The sequence below is a fragment of the Macrobrachium nipponense genome, chromosome 23 (assembly GCF_015104395.2).
Source record: "Macrobrachium nipponense isolate FS-2020 chromosome 23, ASM1510439v2, whole genome shotgun sequence".
NCBI classification, from domain to species: domain Eukaryota; kingdom Metazoa; phylum Arthropoda; class Malacostraca; order Decapoda; family Palaemonidae; genus Macrobrachium; species Macrobrachium nipponense.
The window spans coordinates 79,130,056-79,142,555 of record NC_061090.1 but is presented as its reverse complement, the minus strand read 5'-3'; positions in this window follow the sequence as shown (position 1 = coordinate 79,142,555).

The following is a 12,500-nucleotide window of genomic DNA, read 5'->3' as shown; positions in this document are numbered from 1 at the left end:
AAAATTACCACCATTTTTTAAAGGGTGTTGGTTACCCCCTGCTAAGTAAGGATACCCTCCCTAGGTATTGGCCAACCCAAAAGCTTGTTGGGATAACGACTGAAATGCCTTTTGTTTTGCTGCCATTCAATTGAAATGGCTTCAGTTAGCCCATAGAAAGGCCATAGAACTGACACCAATTTTCAGCCTAGGCATCCTGTTCTGCATTCTTGACTAGGAAAAGAATGTAGAATGTTGGGTCAAGATCCAAAAATAAAAAGGAAAAAAAAATGCATACCTTATCAAATGTATGATTGAGCTTATTGTAGAAGTGTCTTTGGGAGTTTATCCTGTCATTCTACATTCATGACCATAGATAAAAGGAAAGATCAGTGGGTTTTCATTTCTGTCTGGGATTGTGGTCAAGCATTGGCTACAGCCTAACCTAATCTGACCAGGGAGGGAGGCGTCTTTACCCAATTTGGGACCTCACTTAATATTGAATTTCAACACATGGACTGGTTTATAGGGCAAAATACTGAATGGCCACCTGGCGGCCACCTCTACCATAGTGCGAGCACCTTCCCAAATATGGGAAATTATGGCCTTAATTTGTGACTTGGGAGAAAAAGCTTACTTTGAGAGGAAAGTAGAGGTCTCGAGGAGTTGCTACAACAGACACTGGCTCTTGATTAATGTCTATCCTGGGTTACAGGAAGTGTTAAATTACTTTTTCGGGAAGGTGGTCGCGTTACGATAGAGGCCGGCCATTTGGTATTTTACCCTAGTCTAGCTACAAAGGGTTGAAGCTTTCCCAAAATTACCAGCATTGACATGTTTCCCATCTTGCTTAAGGAGGTGTTTAGTCCTAATCCAAAAAGGTACACTTTCAGGGGTAACCGAGAATTGACGTATTTGAGTTCAAGTGCTGTCCAGCTAGTTGTATTTTTTTTTTTTATGACTTTGCTTGTAAGGAATGTATGCTTGTACATATATTTATGTATGTGCTTATATAGTGTATACACATAAGATATATATATATATATAATATATATATATATATATATATATATATCATATATATATATCTCCTATATATATTTAAATAATTTTTATTGAGCCATGTGAAAAGACAGTAGGTATACAGCAGGGTCCATGATCTGTACAATGTTTTGATGCTTGTGTTTTACTTTTGTACTCATGATGGACTATCTCTTTTTACTGTGACCCATAGTCACTTTCCTTAATCATCCATACATGAGGGAATAGCATCACCACTCAAAAAAAATTCCAAATCTACTAGATTATTTTATCACCTTTTTTTAGGAGAAGTTGGAATGGCATCAAGAAAATATGGCAGCAGTGCTAATTTTTTTGAGTCTCAATCTTCTGTAACCACACTATAGGCTACTCTTTAATGGTAATACGTAGTTGGAAATCTCAAATTTTGTCATAGTAATTAATCTAAAACAACACATAAACTGCTTACCTTTTTTTTTAATCATTAAGGTTGAAATCTACAGGATTAATTTTCATTTTTATTGTAGTGTCTTACCGAACAATTATAGAGCCGTGATTTCCACGAGCGCAGGATACTAAATTCAAATTTAGCGCGTCGGCGTCGCCAACACTGGTGGTGATGACGTCATCTCCCTCCACTCGCGGGAGAACCAGGTACAACTGCCCAGGTGAATCCAATTCTTTTCCTGCCGGCGTCCGGTGAACATCGGTGGTCGGTGCGGTTGGATGACTTGCTTCGCTTTTTTTCTTGTGGAATTGATCTTCGGAATTGGTGAAGTACTCTTTTTGGCGTTGTTGTTATTCTGCTTTTTATTTAGGCGTTGCCATGTCGGATTCTAGTCCGTCGGGAGTTAGGTTTGGTTTTGCATCTCAGGATGTAAAACTAGATTATCCAAGTTAGAATATGATTCTCACACTAAATGTGTTAAGTGTAGGGGACAGGTTTGTTCAGCAGATCGAAACATGTAACGAGTATAGTGATTGGACTGATTCTCAATGGAAGTTTTTTAGTTTCATACTCGGAGAAATTAGCTAAAGACAGACTTAGAAAAGCAGCGCTTAGGGAAAGTAGACTTAGCTCTGCTTCGTCTTGCGATGCTTCTGTTCCTTCTGTTTCTCCTCAAATTGTTATGTCTCCTTTAAATACACCTCCTATTCCTCCTACTAATCCCACTTCTCCGGCTTCCCGTGTAGTTTCTTCCGACACCATTGCCAGTCTGGAATCGAGGTTAGATCAGAAATTTTCGGTACTAGCGAATACGGTTTTTGCAACTTGGTAATTCAGTTAAGACGTTTTTGGAGAAAGCGGCTTCAGGTAAGAGTGTAGTTGAGGGTGCGTCTGTCTGTCCTGACACGTCTCCTAGACAAAGGTCACTGTCCAGCTCCCCGCACCGGGGAGAAGACATACCGGAAGTCCCAAGGGAGTCGATCGGGAATTTGCCCACAGCCAGGCGCCTCTCTTGTTGAGCCTGTTGCGCCTCAACAGGGCTCGGTTAAGCGTTGGAAAGGTGTTGCGGTCAGGACGCATTTCGAATGATTCAAGCGATTCGTCTCCGGTCGCGCGGCGCTCTTGGCGAGATTCGCCCGTTTTTCGCGTCCCTTAAAGAGGCGTTCAGGCGCCGATTCTTCGCCTCCTCCAGTCAAGCGGTATAAGAAGCCTGAGAGCAGGTTGCGCCGCGGCCGTTAGCGGCTCGTTCGTCGCCTCAATCTGTGCCTTTTTCAGCTCCATCTACTAGTAGAGATTGTGGTTTTAGCGCTGTAGCTAGCAGTTCTAAGGGTGTTATTTCTTTAGGCGCTTTTTCGTCTGTTACGCCTGATGCGCCTGTTTAGCCTCGAAGATAATTTCGGGACACTGAGGGAACCTCATGAGCGAGGCGCAAGGTAGTTCCTGTTTTTCCGCCTCCTGCCTCGAAACATTTAGGCTCTTCCAAGCCTACGTTAACTGTTTTTTGATTCGTCTCTGGCTGGCGCCTTTGCGCAAGCAGTTAGAGATGTTAACCAACTGGATGAATGAGTCCAAGGGTGGTTCGAAACCTTCAGATCCGGTTGTAGTTCCGTCTACTTCTTCGGCGGTATCGGAGAATGAAGAAGTAGTAGAGGAGGAGGATTCTCATCACCTCTCGTGTTATTCACGTCTCCTTAGATTTCTTCTGGTATCTTATCCAGATTATTTTGAGAAAGCGGCTCCGCGCTCCCCAACTTCGACTTTTTTGATGAGGAGGAAAACTTCAGACCCTCTCCTCCAAAACTTGTTCTATCTAAAGCGGTTAGACATTCGTTGAAAGAGACTGAAAAATGGATGTCTACGAAAAGAGACTTAGGGAAGGCTCTTTTTGCTTACCCTCCCTCTAAGTTGCTTCGTAAGAGGTAGTATAGGTTTTATGTAACTGGGGAAGCTCCTTCTCTGGGAGTTTCTGCCTCCTCCCAGGGAGACTTCTCCAGTTTAATCGACTCCTCTAGAAGATCTGCTTTCGCTGCAGCGAAAGTTTTCTTTACAGCGCCTGAGTTGGACCACGTTGTAAAGAATCAATTAAACTTTTGGAAGTCTTTAGCTTCCTTGATTGGACTATTGGCGCTTAGCGGCCAAGATCGAAGATTGTCCTTCTCTTTCTCAGGAGTTAGCGGAGGATTGGATTGGTGTTCTGTCCTGTGCGGACAAATCCATTAGGGATGGATGTGATGAGTTAGCTTCGCTCATCGCCTTTGGTACCCTTAAGAAAAGGCAACTTTGGTGCTCCTTTGCTTCTAAAAGGGTTACTTCCCAACAGAAGTCTGCTCTCTTGTTTGCTCCGTTTGTGAAAGATAACCTCTTTCCAGACGATGTAGTTGTTGTCAATTTCGTCTGCGCTAGATAAGAAATCTACTTCGGATTTACTGGCACAGTCTACTAAGAGACCTAAAGCTCCTGTGGAGACTGTTCCTTCGGTTTCTCCTCTGGCCCAAGTGCCTTTTCGAGGGAGAAAACCCAAGCGCTTCTTTCGGCCGCAAGTCGAATTTGCGACTCTAGTCTAAGGCCCTCGGCCAAGGTTAACAAACCTTCCAAATGAAAGCTCGGTTCTTCATGCACCAGTGGGAGCCAGGCTGGCTATGTTTTGGGAGGAATGGGAAAACAGAGGATCAGAAGCCTGGGTAGTGCAAGTACTCAAGTTCGGCTATCGTATTCCTCTCGTTTCACCTCCCTCGCTCTCACCTGTGCCAATTCCATTCCAGGCATACTCTCCGGGCTCAGACAAATTTCTGGCGCTAGCCGCAGAAGTGGAAGCGCTTGTTCTCAAAGAAGCGATAGAACAGATAGAAGGGGATTTTCCTCCAGGCTTTTACAATCGCCTTTTTTATTGTAGTGTCTTACCGAACAATTATAGAGCCGTGATTTCCACGAGCGGCAGGATACTAAATTCAAATTTAGCGCGTCGGCGTCGCCAACACTGGTGGTGATGAACGTCATCCTCCCTCCACTCGCGGGAGAACCAGGTACAACTGCCCAGGTGAAATCAATTCTTTTCCTGCGGCGGTCCGTTCCGTGAACATCGGTGGTCGGTGCGGTTGGATAACTTTGCTTCGCTTTTTTCTTGTGGATTTGATCTTCGGAATTGGTGAAGTACTCTTTTTTGGCGTTGTTGTTATTTTGCTTTTTATTTAGGCGTTGCCATGTCGGATCTAGTCCGTCGGGAGTTAGGTTTGGTTTGCATCTCAGGATGTAAAACTAGATTATCCAAGCTAGAGTATGATTCTCACACTAAATGTGTTAAGTGTAGGGGACAGGTTTGTTCAAGCAGATCGAACATGTAACGAGTGTAGTGATTGGGACTGATTCTCAATGGAAGTTTTTTTAGTTCATATCTCGGAGAAATTTAGCTAAAGACAGAATTAGAAAAGCAGCGCTTAGGGAAAGTAGACTTAGCTCTGCTTCGTCTTTTGCGATGCAATCTGTTCCTTCTGTTTCTCCTCAAATTGTTATGTCTCCTTTAACTACACCTCCTATTCCTCCTACTAATCCCACTTCTCCGGCTTCCCGTGTAGTTTCTTCCGACACCATTGCAGTCTGGAATCGAGGTTAGATCAGAAATTTTCGGTACTAGCGAATACGGTTTTGCAACTTGGTAATTCAGTTAAGACGTTTTTTTGGAGAAAGGAGCGGCCTCAGGTAAGAGTGTAGTTGAGGGTGCGTCTGTCTGTCCTGACACGTCTCCTAGACAAAGGTGGCACTGTCCAGCTCCCCCGCACCGGGAGAAGACATACTGGAAGTCCAAGGGAGTCGATCGGATTTTGCCCACAGACAGGCGCCTCTCTTGTTGAGCCTGTTGCGCCTCAACAGGGCTCGTTAAGCGTTGGAAAGGTGTTGCGGTCAGACGCCTTTCAAATGATTCAAGCGATTCGTCTCCGGTCGCACGGCGCTCTTGGCGAGATTCGCCCGTTTCGCGTCCCTTAAAGAGGCGTTCAGGCGCCGATTCTTCGCCTCCTCCAGTCAAGCGGTATAAGGAGCCTGAGAGTAGGGTTGCGCCTCGACCGTTAGCGGCTCGTTCGTCGCCTCAATCTGTGCCTTTTTCGGCTCCATCTACTAGTAGAGATTGTGGTTTTAGCGCTGTAGCTAGCAGTTCTAAGGGTGTTTTTCTTTAGGCGCTTTTTTTCGTCTGTTACGCCTGATGCGCCTGTTCGCCTCGAATTCGGCGGCTCCGAGCGAGGCGCAAGTAGTTTTTCGCCTCCTGCTGAACATTTAGCTCTTCCAAGCTACGTTAACTGTTTTGATTCGTCTCTGGCGCCTTTTGCGCAAGCAGTTAGAGATGTTAACCAACTGGATGAATGAGTCCAAGGGTGGTTCGAAACCTTCAGATCCGGTTGTAGTTCCGTCTACTTCTTCGGCGGTATCGGAGAATGAAGAAGAAGTAGAGGAGGAGGATTCACATCACCTCTCGTGTTATTCACGTCTCCTTAGATTTCTTCTGGTATCTTATCCAGATTATTTTGAGAAAGCGGCTCCGCGCTCCCCAACTTCGACTTTTTGATGAGGAGGAAAACTTCAGACCCTCTCTCCTCCCAAAACTTGTTCTATCTAAAGCGGTTAGACATTCGTTGAAAGAGACGGAGAAATGGATGTCTATGAAAGAGACTTAGGGAAGGCTCTTTTTTGCTTACCCTCCCTCTAAGTTGCTTCGTAAGAGGTATAGGTTTTTATGTAACTGGGGAAGCTCCTTCTCTGGGAGTTTCTGCCTCTCCCAGGGAGACTTCTCCAGTTTTAATCGACTCCTCTAGAAGATCTGCTTTCGCCGCAGCGAAAGTTTTCTTTACAGCGCCTGAGTTGGACCACGTTGTAAAGAATCAATTTAAACTTTTGGAAGTCTTTAGCTTCCTTGATTGGACTATTGGCGCTTTAGCGGCCAAGATCGAAGACTGTCCTTCTCTTTTCCCAGGAGTTAGCGGAGGATTGGATTGGTGTTCTGTCCTGCCTGCTGGACAAATCCATTAGGGATGGATGTGATGAGTTAGCTTCGCTCATCGCCTTTGGTACCCTTAAGAAAAGGCAAACTTTGGTGCTCCTTTGCTTCTAAAAGGTTACGTCCAACAGAAGTCGGCTCCTCTTGTTTGCTCCTTTTGTGAAAGATAACCTTTTTCCAGACGATGTAGTGTTGTCAATTTCGTCTGCGCTAGATAAGAATCTACTTCGGATTTACTGGCACAGTCTACTAAGAGACCTAAAGCTCCTGTGGAGACTGTTCCTTCGGAGTTTCTCCTCTGGCCCAAGCGCCTTTTCGAGGGAGAAAAACCCAAGCGACGCTTCTTTCGGCCGAAATCGAATTTGCGACCTCAGTCTAAGGCCTCGGCCAAGGTTAACAAACCTTCCAAATGAAAGCTCGGTTCTTCATGCACCAGTGGGGAGCCAGGCTGGCTCTGTTTGGGAGGAATGGGGGAAAACAGAGGAGCAGAAGCCTGGGTAGTGCAAGTACTCAAGGTTCGGCTATCGTATTCCTCTCGTTTCACCTCCCTCGCTCTCACCTGTGCCAATTCCATTCCAGGCATACTCTCCCGGGCTCAGACAATTTCTGGCGCTAGCCGCAGCAGAATGGAAGCGCTTGTTCTCAAAGAAGCGATAGAACAGATAGAAGGGGATTTTCCTCCAGGCTTTTTACAATCGCCTTTTTGTAGTTCCCAAGTCATCAGGGGGCTGGAGGCCGGTTTTGGATGTGAGCGCCCTGAACTTGCATGTCCAGAAAACAAAATTTCATATGGAGACCACTCGGTCGGTTCTGGAGTCCATCAGACAGGGGGAATTGGATGGTCTCTCTGGACATGCAAGACGCTTATTTTCACATTCCGATACATCGCGAATCTCGGAAGTACCTGAGGTTCATGTTCGAGAAGGCAAAGGTGTTTTCAGTTTCGGGCGCTTTGCTTCGGACTAGCGACCGCTCCTCAAGTTTTAACACCAGGGTTCTATCCCCGATAGGAAGCTGGCTACACATATTAGGAGTAAGAATCTCCCTCTATCTGGACGATTGGCTTCTCCGGTCGGAATCAGAGAGTCGGTGCATGAAGGACCTTGGAACAACTCTGGCATCTTGCCAGAAAGTTAGGAATTCTGGTAAACAAACAGAAGTCCCAGTTGGTTCCATCTCAGAGCATCCTTTATTTGGGATGATTCTGAATGCTCAAGTTTTTCGGGCTTTTCTGTCCCCGAAGAGGGTTCAAGGCTGTCTGGAGACAGTTCAGGAGTTCTTGGACAAAAAGGTAAGTTCTGCCAATCAGTGGATGAGGCTCCTGGGCAAATTGACGTCAGTGGAGAAATTTGTTGACGTTGGGAAGACTGCACATGAGACCTCTGCAGTTTTTCCTGAGAGCCTCTTGGTGCAGGAAGACACAACCAGACTCGATTACCTTTCCTGTCACAGATCAAATAAAAGAGGACCTAAGGTGGTGGCTCTCTCGAGCAAGGTTGGAAGAAGGGTTAGATTTACGACCCATCCTCCCGAACCTACAGTTCTTTCCGACGCATCGGACACAGGTTGGGGAGCCCTACTGGGAAATCAACGGACTTCAGGAGCTTGGTCGGAGAAGGAGAAGAAGTTCCACATAAATGTAAAGGACTGTTAGCAATTTTCTTAGGGCTCAGACAGTTTCGGAGCTTAGTAGAAGGCCGAGTAGTGGCAGTGCATTCCGACAACTCCACGGCTCTCTCGTACGTGCGGAAACAGGGGGGGACTCAGTCTTTCTCTCTGTACGAAGTAGCCAAGGATCTCCTCCTGTGGTCAAACGAAGCGAAGGTTCAGCTAGTCCCGAGATTTGTTCCGGGAAAGATGAACGTCCTGGCGGACGAGTTAAGTCGTCAACAGCAAGTGTTACCTCTGGAGTGGACTTTAGGACAACAAGATTGTCAGAAACTTTGGCGCCTTGGGGACGACCGTCAATAGACCTGTTCGCGACATCGAGGAACAACCGTCTTCCTCTCTTTTGTTCTCCAGTCCCCAGATCCTCTAGCTTGGTCGGTGGACGCAATGCTGTTGGATTGGTCGGGTCTGGGAAGCTTATGCATCCCTCCCGTCGGTCTAATAAGAGAGGTGCCGAACAAGTTTCATGTCGCACAGCAATGTAACGCTAACGTTAATCGCTCCCTTTTGGCCCAGGAAAGAGTGGTTCCCGGACCTTCTCCAGTTGTTAGTAGACTTCCCCAGACTCTTCCTCCAGAGAAGTGGCTTCTCAAACAACCACACTTCAAGAGGTTCCACCAAAACTGTCCGCTCTAGCTCTGACAGGGTTCAGACTGTCCGGAATCTTGTCAGAGCGAAAGGATTTTCAAGAAGAGCTGCAGAAGCTATCGCTCGTTGTAGGAGAGAGTCTTCTAACAAACTCTATCAAGGGAAGTGGAGAATCTTCAGAGAGTGGTGTAGAAGTGCTAAAGTCTCTACTTCTGCGACCTCTTTAACAGAAATAGCAGATTTTCTTCTATTTCTTAGGAACTCTAAGAAACTGGCTCCTTCGACGATCAGAGGATATAGAGCCATGCTCTCTTCGGTTTTTTCGACATCGAGGTTTGGATATTTCCTCCAATTCAGATCTGTCGGACTCATTAGGTCTTTCGAAACCACTAAGCTCCCGCAAGATACAGTGGCTTGGAACTTAGATGTGGTCTTAAGTTCCTCATGGGCCACCGTTTGAGCCTTTGAAGTCGGCTTCACTCAGGAACTTGACTAAGAAGGCACTCTTTCTTATTGCACTAGCTTCTGCTAAGCGTGTCAGCGAATTGCACGCTATAGACAAAAGAGTCGGTTTCTCTCAAGGCAATGCTGTATTTTCGGTATCTTTGACCTTTCTAGCCAAAAATGAGAATCCTTCTAATCCTTGGCCGAGGAGTTTTGTGGTAAGGAACTTATCTGATTTGGTTGGACATGAGGAGGAAGAAAGGCTCTTATGTCCAGTCAGGGCTATTAAGCAGTATCTGTTTGCCACTAAGGGTATCAGAGGACAATCTTCTAAGCTCTGGACCTCGGTTCAAAATCCCTCTCGTCCTCTTTCTAAGAATGCTATAGCGTTCTTTATTAGAGAGCTTATCAGGGAAGCTCACTCGCAGTCCGAGAACGACAATCTTTCCGTTCTGAGAGTTAAAGCTCACGAGGTTAGAGCAGTGGCAACTTCTTTAGCATTCAGAAAGAATTTATCTTTAGCTTCGATTCTTCAGAGCACGTTTCTGGAGATCGAATTCGGTTTTGCGAGTCATTATCTCAAAGAGATAGAAACGGTTTTCGAGAATTGTAAAACGTTAGGTCCGGTGGCGGTTTCTGGCATGGTGGTTGGGAGAAACGGCACAGGGGTCGTCACCTCTATGCTAACTTTTCACCTTGAATAGGTTGTCGAGTTCAAGGGAAGCTGGGGGTACTGAGTACCTGGGATACTCACCAGTCTGTTAGGTCAGATTTTACAATGGTTGGGTATATATGTTTTTAAATCTGGTGTTGGTGACAAACGTTTTGTATGATTGAATTTCTGGTCTTAGCCCAGGGCAAGGGCAATCTTTGTTGTTACTATCCTCCGTCAGTCAGCCTTGAACAATCGCTTGAACTACGGAAGGATTCCACTCCTGTAGAGGCTACTTTGGTCAAATTCCAATTCCTCTACAATAGTAAGAAGAGCACCGACAGAGGCAGTAACAGTCTGCTGTAGCTCTCTTACAAGGTAAGTACAACAGACACCTTGAGTTTACTGGTATTTGCAATAAATGTAACCATATTTAAAAATACTAGTGGTCCACTGAAGTCCCACCTTCCCATAAATGTGAATCAGCTCTATAATTGTTCGGTAAGACACTACAATAAAAATGAAATTTTCATTATTAGAAAATGAAGTTTTATTGTATACTTACCGAACAATTATGATTATACCCACCCTCCTCCCCTTATTGGTGGACGGACGGGCAGAAAGAATTGGATTCACCTGGGCAGTTGTACCTGGTTCTCTGCCGCAGTGGAGGGAGATGACGTCATCACCACCAGTGTTGGCGACGCCGACGCGCTAAATTTGAATTTAGTATCCTGCCGCTCGTGGAAATCACGGCTCTATAATTGTTCGGTAAGTATACAATAAAACTTCATTTGTTCCGATACGTAATACAAACCATCGGTCCTTTAACAATAGGAAGTAGCTAGCGGCAGCTGGAACGGTCGTAAGCTTCGAACAAGGGGAGAACGGTAGTTAACTGCTTGTCCGACAGTCGCGCGCCGCGCGACTGGGAGGTAAACAAATCACTTTTGCTTTCGGCCGCGGGTGTGAAGGACGTGTTCGTCATCGCTCTCTGCCCGCTTCATCGTCGTATGCTTTGTTTATATTGTGTTTTCTACTAATGGTTTGTTGTTTGACTTGAAAATGAAACTGTAAGTACACTGTTTTCATTTTCATTACTTAATTATGAACCCTTGAATTATGTCTCGTGCCGAGGGCGGGCGCGCTCGGCGCCGAGTCATGTATTTGGGCGAAAGGGTGTAATTGAAAAATGTAGTACTTTTTTCATTATATTTTGCCCTGTGCGTTCGTTACCGAGATGGTGAGTGCGCTCGGCACGAACTTTTAATTTTGTATATAGAATGCAATGAAAGTGGATTCGCAATTGCAATATTCTTTTCATTTTCATTTATTGATTGCATGAATTTAATCTGGATCAATTTTCGTTCTTACCCGGAATTGATCCTTACGATTTTTTATGTGAATGAAATCGCAAGTGCAGTATTCTGTTTCATTTTCTATATATTTTATGATAGCATCATATTATTGGATCAAGTTTCCGTTCTTACCCGGGAATTGATCTTTTCTCCTTTAAGTTCTATGAAGTGAATCGCAAGGGCAGTATTCTGTTTCATTTTCATATTACTTTTCACTGCTGTGCGGGGGTGGGGGAAGCGAAGGTCTGCCAGGAAGTTGGTAGCCGATTCTTCGTCTTCCTTCCTGCCCCCGCTCAGCTTCTTCATTGTATTTTGTATGTGGGGGCTTCCTTGCGTTCGGGGTGGGGCATGTCTTCCCCCCCCCCGTGCGTGAAGGGAACCCCTCTTACTAATCTATCTATGTTACCGCAGGTGCTACATCCGTGGGAGACGACCTTGAATGTTAGATGTAGATCCTCACGAGGTTGTACTCGTTGTCGGGGGCGAGAGTGCTCCCGCAACGAGCCCTGTGTAACGTGTTGCATTCGTCAGAGGCGCAGTGGGTGCTGTACGAGGACACAAGAAGTCATCGGAAGTCCAGTGGACTCCTTTGGTAACGGACGTCCAGTTGTACTCGGGTCTTCCGTTCCGCTCTGGGTGGGGGTTCTCTCCCCCAGGCGCGAGGAAGCCCAATCTAATTAACCCGACTGTTGCTTCCGCAGGTTTGCCATCAGCGAGGAACGACCTGGGACAGGTCGTGTGAGAGTCGCTGGGACTGCAGGGGTTGATTCAGCGGTTGGCTGGGGTCTGGCAGTGGTCACTCATGATACGGTAACCACTACAACAACACAATCTCGACACCAGCATATGAGATGTCACCGCAACCTGGTGTACACACCACATTGTCATGTCGGTAACACCCCACGGGCTGCAATCCAGAACCAATTCCTGCCGTGCCAATCAGGACGGTGCCACCGCACCTGGGTTTCGTTGTATTGCGCACCCCGGACTGCCGCTTGCCCAAAGAGTTACCCCTGGACCTGCCGCCAGTGCCGAGGATGACGGTAGCTGCCGACAGGACGCCTGGTCTCTCCTGTGGGTACCTGCCGTGCCTGCCGTACCTGTTTGCTGTCACAGCCGCTCATTCCCTTTCAGATCAGGTGCCTGCTGCTCATTCACTTTCAGATGTTCCTCGGTTCCTGGACCTTTCCTGTTGTTCCTGCTGTTGGTGATGCTGTCACAGTCTCAGGTCTTTCCGGACAGGTGCAGTCGGGCCCTGTTGCTTCGGCAACTGCCCCGGCTCCTCCTGGATGGAAGACCTGACGTCTGTCCTGCGGAGCTGGCGAAGAAGAAGAGGAAGAGGAAGAAGGTGTCGTCGTC